Consider the following 7,352-nt stretch of genomic DNA (forward strand, 5'->3'; position numbering starts at 1 on the left):
TAACACAATTTATTTTTTTAACATATGCAATTATTTTCCATCATTTACAATACAGTAGTTACAATGACACTCCAAACAGAAAAGCAAAGGAAAAAATCAAAACCCCAACTTCTATTTCATGTAATTAGACTTATACAGAAATTAGAAGGTTAAGTAACAACTAGTTAATCACCTAATTTCACAGCTATCTGAAGTGGCAGTCGTTATATAGCAGCTTATCTATGATACATTCAAGATACATGATACAACTTATTACTTGCCCATAAGCTAAAACACAGCCTGCTTAATACCTCTCCTTAAATTCCACCTCTATACTACAGTATACTTGAGGTCCATGCAAAAAAGTAGCTACCTTTTATATAGGAAATGGATGATTAAGTCTTTGGTGTTGTAAAAGCAACTTCATTTAAACATAACCACCCCCACCACCAAAAAAAGAAGAGGAAAAAAAAGTAAAGAAAATAATAAGGGAAAAACCCAAGACAGACAGATATTACTCTTAAGTTACAGACTTCCATTTCTGACTGCCCTATGACCCTCAAATGTAACATGTCCCGAATAGGTACCCCAGCCTGTCCCAAGTTTGCTCCCTTTCTCTGTGTCAATAAATGCTACACTAACTTTAAACAAAATCCCAGGAGGGCATTCTTGATTTTACCTTCTGACCCATTCCATGAGAAAGCTTTACAATTCCTTCTGTTTCCAATGTATGTCTTAAATCCACCCCTTTCTCTCTGCACCCACTGTTATCACCCGAGACAGGCCACCATAACTGCTTGTCTCACCTCATACAGAGACTTCCTCACGGGCTTCTGAACGTGCCCCACGATCCCAGGGCCATTCCCCACACAGCACTAAACAGTAAATTGGAGCGTGCCCTTTCTCTGCTTCCAACACTTCGGTGGCTTCTCATCATGGAAGTCTCAAGTCCAAACTCCCCTCCGGATCTTAGAAGGTCCTCCCTGAGCTGTCCTTGCCTGTTTCTCCACTTCATCTGGTCCCCCTGCCCCGCCTCACCTTCACCCCTTACCAGGATTATGCTCTGGGCCAACTGGTCACTGAGCTCCTTTCCCGTCCCAGACATTTAACACCTGCTTCTCCTTCTTGAAATCTCTCGCACTTGCTCTGTCAATAGACACTTTTACTTTGTTGAATAAACAGATACATACTTACCTGTTAGCCTAGGGATTTCAAAAATCCTTATTGCAGAGCCAAGGACCATGAGGCCCAGAAAAATTGAGTGTATTTCTCAAGGCAGTTTTGGCTATAGGCACATAAACCCAATGGTTCCAGCAAAACGCTTGAGATGATCTCTGGCTGGATCACGGGCACTCATGCCAGTCCTGCATGCATCCCTGTGGCCAGTGCAGAGAGTAACCTTATCTGACAACCATGGTCATGTGTCCAGCTCACTGCTGAGGGGTGGGATCAGCTGCCAACAATCCCCATGGAGAGAGAATAGGTGAAGGGAGGTTCCCTGAAGCAGTTATATTTGTAACAGCTCTAAAGAGAAAACATTCAAAATAGTTAAATGGGCAAATGGAAAGACAGTGATACATCCATGCCAAGGAATCCTATGCAGCGGTGGAAAGAGATGAACTTTGGATTCACACGACAAGGTAGATGGATCACAAGGGTATTATGTCAAGAGAAAAAATCCCATCTCAAAAGCTCATATACTGTATGATTCTATTTGTGTAACATTCTTAAAATGCCAAGATTGTATGCATGGAAGTCAGGTTAGTGGTTCCCAGGGTTAGGGATAAAGGAAACTGTAGGGGCGCCTGGGTGGCTCAGTCAGTTGAACTTCTGACTTTGGCTCATGATCTCGTGGTTGATGAGTTCGAGCCCCGTGTCGGGCTCTGTGCTGACAGCTCAGGGCCTGGAACCTGCTTCGGATTCTGTCTTCCTCTCTCTCTGCCCTTCCCCTGCACAGGCTCTGTCTCTGTCTCAAAAATATATATAAATATTCAAAAAAGTTTTTAAGAAGAGGGGAAAGGAGGTGGGTGTGATTACAGAGGGGTAGCACCAGAGACAGCTCTGATGGAATACTTCTGTCTCTTGGTGGTTACAGAAATCTACCCCCGTGATAAACTGTCACAGCATGACATGCATGGGGCCAATGTCAGTTTCCCGGTTTTGAGATGTAGCCATCGGGAGAAACAGGCAAAAGTGTATGTGGGACCTTTTTTGCAACTTCCTGTGAATCTATAATCATTTCAAAATACAAAGTTTAAAACACAGAATATTCACTAATAGCAACTATATACATTCATAACCTATTAGCCCACACCTAGAAAAGTCTTCCTAGGAAGTTAAAACTTTGCTGATGTAATCACTTTAAAGATTTCTTTAAAAGATCAAATGGCAAAATGTATATGATAATGAATGAATATAAAATAAAAATAAAAATTATGTGAACCAAACTAAATTTGTATTCAGACTTAAAATATATAAGCAGGAAAGGGAACTATTGGGAACTCTGGTGTTCATTGTCCATCTAGTGGCCAACGGGAAGGCTCAGTGTCACGCTTTGTGTATGTTATGCTGACAACTACCCATATGCAGTTAGGAGTAACTGAACTGTTTAATATCACAGAACACTTCCAAGCAGCTATGTAGAACTACTGTGAATACTGCACAGACGTGTAAGTACCTATAGGACTATGAAGATGAACTCTAAAAGAAGCAAGAAAATGGACGCTCGGCACCACTGGGAAATGAGATTTTGTTCTGGAGAATCTACCACTTTCAAGTGCTCTGAGAGGAAGATTTTGAAAGTTAATTAGATTTTTTCCATCGTTTACATTTTCAGCCTCTCACCCTACACTGAAGCCAGGTTAGTCCGTTCTAGCAGTGGCGCAACTTATACACAGAAGCCTGGGGTGTCTGGGTGGCTCAGTTGGTTAAGCATCTGACTTTGGCTCAGCTCATGATCTCACGGTCCATGGGTGCAAGCCCTGCATCGGGCTCCCTGCTGTCAGATCCTCTGTCCTCCACTCTTTCTGCCCCTACCCCTCTTATGTTCTTTCTCTTTCTCTCTCAAAAATAAGTAAACATTAAAATCTATATATATATGTAAAGATAAACCTGAACCTGCAAACGAAACCCATGGCATTTGCTTTTTCTTTTGAGATGTAGCAAGAGATGTAGCTTCTGGACCAGACTAGCCCAGCAAACAATTTTTTGAAGCTTATTTATTTATTTTGAGAGAGAGAGAGAGAGAGAGAGAGAGAGGGTTTGAGCATGCATAAGTGGGGGAGGGGGAGAGAGAGAGAGAGGGAGAGAAAGAGAGACTCCTAAGCAGGCTCCCATGGTGTCAGTGAGGAGCCTGTCACGTGGCTCAATGCAGGGCTGGAGCTCAAGAAGTGTGAGATCATAACCTGAGCTGAAATCAAGAGTGGAACTGACTGAGCCACCCAGGTGCCCCTAGCAAACAGATGTTTTAGGTCGGGGCCACAGAGCACGCTGGGCCAGCCCTTTGTGTAAATCTCGAGGACAGAGGCACCCATTCTTTAACAGATGTATGTTGTGTATGTTTGGGTTATTGTGGGCCCTCAAAGCATGGTGCCCAAGGCAGGGACCCCTTCCTTCCTGGACTTGTAGCACTTTTTCTCAGGGCTCATATAGTCACGTGGGTTCCTGTGTCTCCATGGCAATGAGCTGCCAGGGTCACGCCTTCCCGTCCAGCAGAGACTGGCTGTCAAAGGAGGTGGAGGCTGCCCTACGCACCTTGCTCTCCCCCATAGGGCACCGTGCACGGGTGCTGGGCCTTGGGGAATCAGGGAGCACCAAGCTGAGCAGGCTCCTCTGAGGGCCCAGAGGGTGCAGAGGGCTGTGGTCACTCACCACCGCGTAGAGCGCAGCCTCCCTGAGGGGACACCCCCGGTTGGCTGCTCCTGGGGAGAGGGCTGTAGCTGTGCTTCTTCCCAGGGCCTGGGGCCACTCTGAACAGAAACAGCAAGACTTCAGCTAACGCTGCTCCAGACCAACTAAAGCTGGTGTTACCTTCCCACTATGTTTTCCTCTTATTTCTATTCATCAAGCATCAGATGCTCTGAAGGTGGCTTTCCAAACTCCCCCGACCCGGTATGCACATCCCTTCTCCCATCAAGAGGCGGACATGATGCTATGATAAATTTGCACGTAGCCCCAGAGAAGTCTGTCAGCATCTCTTTCTCTCGCGGGAACTCAGCTACCATGTTGTTCGAGGCTTGTGCCAGCCTAGTGAGCGATGAAAGGCCATGTGGGAAAGAGAAGCTACCAGGAGCACTGAGGCACCAGTCGTGTGAGTTGGATCCCTTGGGCCTTCCAGACACTCCAGACCCCAGGTGAATACAGCTGGCAGCCCCCAGCCCACACTGCTAGGAACAGAAGAACCATCCAGCTGAGCCCCATCAGCTTCCTGTCCCACAGAATCATGGGAAGCAACAAATAGTTCTTATTTGAAGCCATTATATTTTGTTACACAGCAGTAAATCTCCAAAATGCTCTCCAATAAAACTTGGAAAAATCTGATGGTCAAGTTTTCAAGCACCTATTATTTTCCAGGTCTGTGCTTGGGGCTGGGGTGACAGAAATGAACAAGAAACTCCCTGATTCAAGAGCTCACAGATCAGAAAAGCAAGGGGACAACTATAGCAGCGTGGAGTGTAGAATGGATGAGCAGTAGGGAGAGTGTAGGGTGCTCAGGGGGGAGGGGGAGGAGAGAGAAGCCTATTGCAGACAGGCAGGAATGAGGACAAGGCCTCTCACCCACTGGCTCCATCCAGCGGTTGGTGATGTTGCCCTCCAGGATTGTATGTGGATGGATTTTGCCATAGATACAATGACAACGCTGTCTGTGACTCACTATGTGCCAGGTGCCCTGGATTCTCTCCTTGTGTTCCTCACAACTGCCCATGAAGAAAGGCATTGCCATGGTCCTATTGTATGGATGAGAAAGCTGAGGCCTTGGGAGGGAGTGACGGTGACTTGCCCAGGGTCAGGCAGCTGAGGAGGGGCAGAAGCAGGACTCCAGCTGAGGCTTTTGGATCCAGAGCAGAGGCTCACAGCTGTGATGCCGCTCGCTAGCTTTTTAACTTAACCTTTGAAATCAAGCATTTCCTCATGGCATTAAAAATAGCATCTGAAATGACATATTAATGACTGTATGTAATGTTCTTTTAAAGGCCCCCACAACAGAACCTTCTGTGTTCGCTTTGCTGCTGCATTTATGTTCCCACATCATTTCATTATTTACACAAGGATTTGAGGCAGATCTAGAAAAAGCCTTTTCTGAATATTGGGTTATTTCCTTAGGATGGGTTCCCAGAATGGTACAAAAATACTTTAAGTTTAGGGTTTTCTGCAAGAAATGTCTGGAGGGAAAAGATGATCAATCCCCATGAGTGAGAGTCACATCCATCTCATTCAGAGCACCCATCACACATTTTGTAGCGCTCCAGAAACACCCAGAGGCACTTCTGCACAGGCCTAGCTATAACGAGCTATAACGAAACTGCCTGTAAAATTTCCCTCAAAAGTTGAAGTGAAGCTGTGGCTGAGGTTTGAGTATTCAAATGTGCTCCCCGCGCAGAGCCCTCAGTGGGCGTGGGCCAAAAGCAGAAGTGGCCAAGCCTCCCTGCTTCTTCCGCTTGCGTCAGAATCAGGCCGGCCCCTGCAACGGCTGGCAGCTTGCCAGGGGAGGGGGGCAGTTTGAGCCACAGGGTCCTGCTGGTAATTGGTTGGGGGGATGGTGGCGCCTCTTTTAAAGGGCAAATGTTGCCCGTGAGCCTGCACATCCGCACAGCCATCACGTTATGGAACCTCATGACTCCCCCATGAGCCCGGGGAGAAGGATCAGCAGTCCCTTTTTAGAAATGTGGCTGAAGGCAGAGGAGTGACCTGACCCGTCAGCCCTGCTGTTTCTCAGCATTTGCTTCCCCATGCTCAGTGACAAGTCCCAGGGATTCTTCCGATGAGTTCCATGACCCCCTAGGACCCCACTGGTCCTGGAGCATGGGAGGAGAGAGTCTTTCTCTCCATTTTCTCCTAATTTCTTATGTGATGTGATGATAAATTCGGCAAGCCTGTGGGACCGCTATGTTCTGGTAAATGCCTAACAACCAGCTCTCAGAAAATACATCTGTCCTGTCTTTCTATGTATCATTTCTGTTTATTATAAATTTTACCAATATAAAGTATATGTAGCACATCATTTGCAAATAAAGTATCCGATTCTTGATTGCAGATTCCATTTAGCCAATTAATCCTTATGGGATGCTTTTATTACTTTTTGCCAAACTTTTGAATCTGTAACCAAAGTCTCAATTTCTTTTTAATATTTTTAAGTTCATTTATTTATTTTGAGAGAAAGAGACAGCAAGGGGAGGGGCAGAGAGAGAGAGAGAGGGACAGAATCCCAAGCAGGCTCTGAACTGTCAGCACAGAGCCTGATGCCAGGCTCAATCTTGAGATCATGAACTGGACTGAATTCAAGAGTCTGGACACGTAACTGACAGCCATCAGGGCGCCCCTAGAGTTTCAGCTGAACCATGATTTGACAAATAGAGTTGCACTGCGATCCACAGTGCAATAATTTATATACAATAATTTATGGTCATTAAGTCTGATATGTAATTTACTGCTAATCCCTTTCTCAGATTATATTCATTAAACTGAAGCCATTTTCAGCCTCTGTGCTCTGTATGTCAGAACTTTCCATGGCTATGTCACGGCTCAAGCGTTCTGGTGTTTTCCAACATCAGAAAAATAGTTCTTCAATTAAGTGCTCTTCACCATGTAATGACTATAGATACAGCCCATTTTAAATGTAATCTGCATTATTAACAATTTCCTCACCGCTTTCTTAAGTTTTATCAATAAAATAATGAATCAAGTCCTTGCTTATAGTATGTTTCCAGTTTCCATGGTGTAAATTCTCCCTCCAGGACCAATTTTAAAATACCAACCATGGCACATTATTACACGGCATTTCCATCATGCAGATACAATAACCACAGCAGCACAAGAGCACAGTGTACTAGTATATTGTAGTATAGAGGTGGAATTTAAGGAGAGGTATTAAGCAGGCTGTGTTTTAGCTTATGGGCAAGTAACAAACTGTATCATTTATCTTGAATGTATCATAGATAAGCTGCTATATAACGATTGCCACTTCAGATAGCTGTGAAATTAGGTGATTAACTAGTTGTTACTTAACCTTCTAATTTCTGTATAAGTCTAATTACATGAAATAGAAGTTGGGGTTTTGATTTTTTCCTTTGCTTTTCTGTTTGGAGTGTCATTGTAACTACTGTATTGTAAATGATGGAAAATAATTGCATATGTTAAAAAAATAAATTGTGTTA

The sequence above is a fragment of the Suricata suricatta genome, chromosome 2 (genome assembly GCF_006229205.1).
Source record: "Suricata suricatta isolate VVHF042 chromosome 2, meerkat_22Aug2017_6uvM2_HiC, whole genome shotgun sequence".
NCBI classification, from domain to species: domain Eukaryota; kingdom Metazoa; phylum Chordata; class Mammalia; order Carnivora; family Herpestidae; genus Suricata; species Suricata suricatta.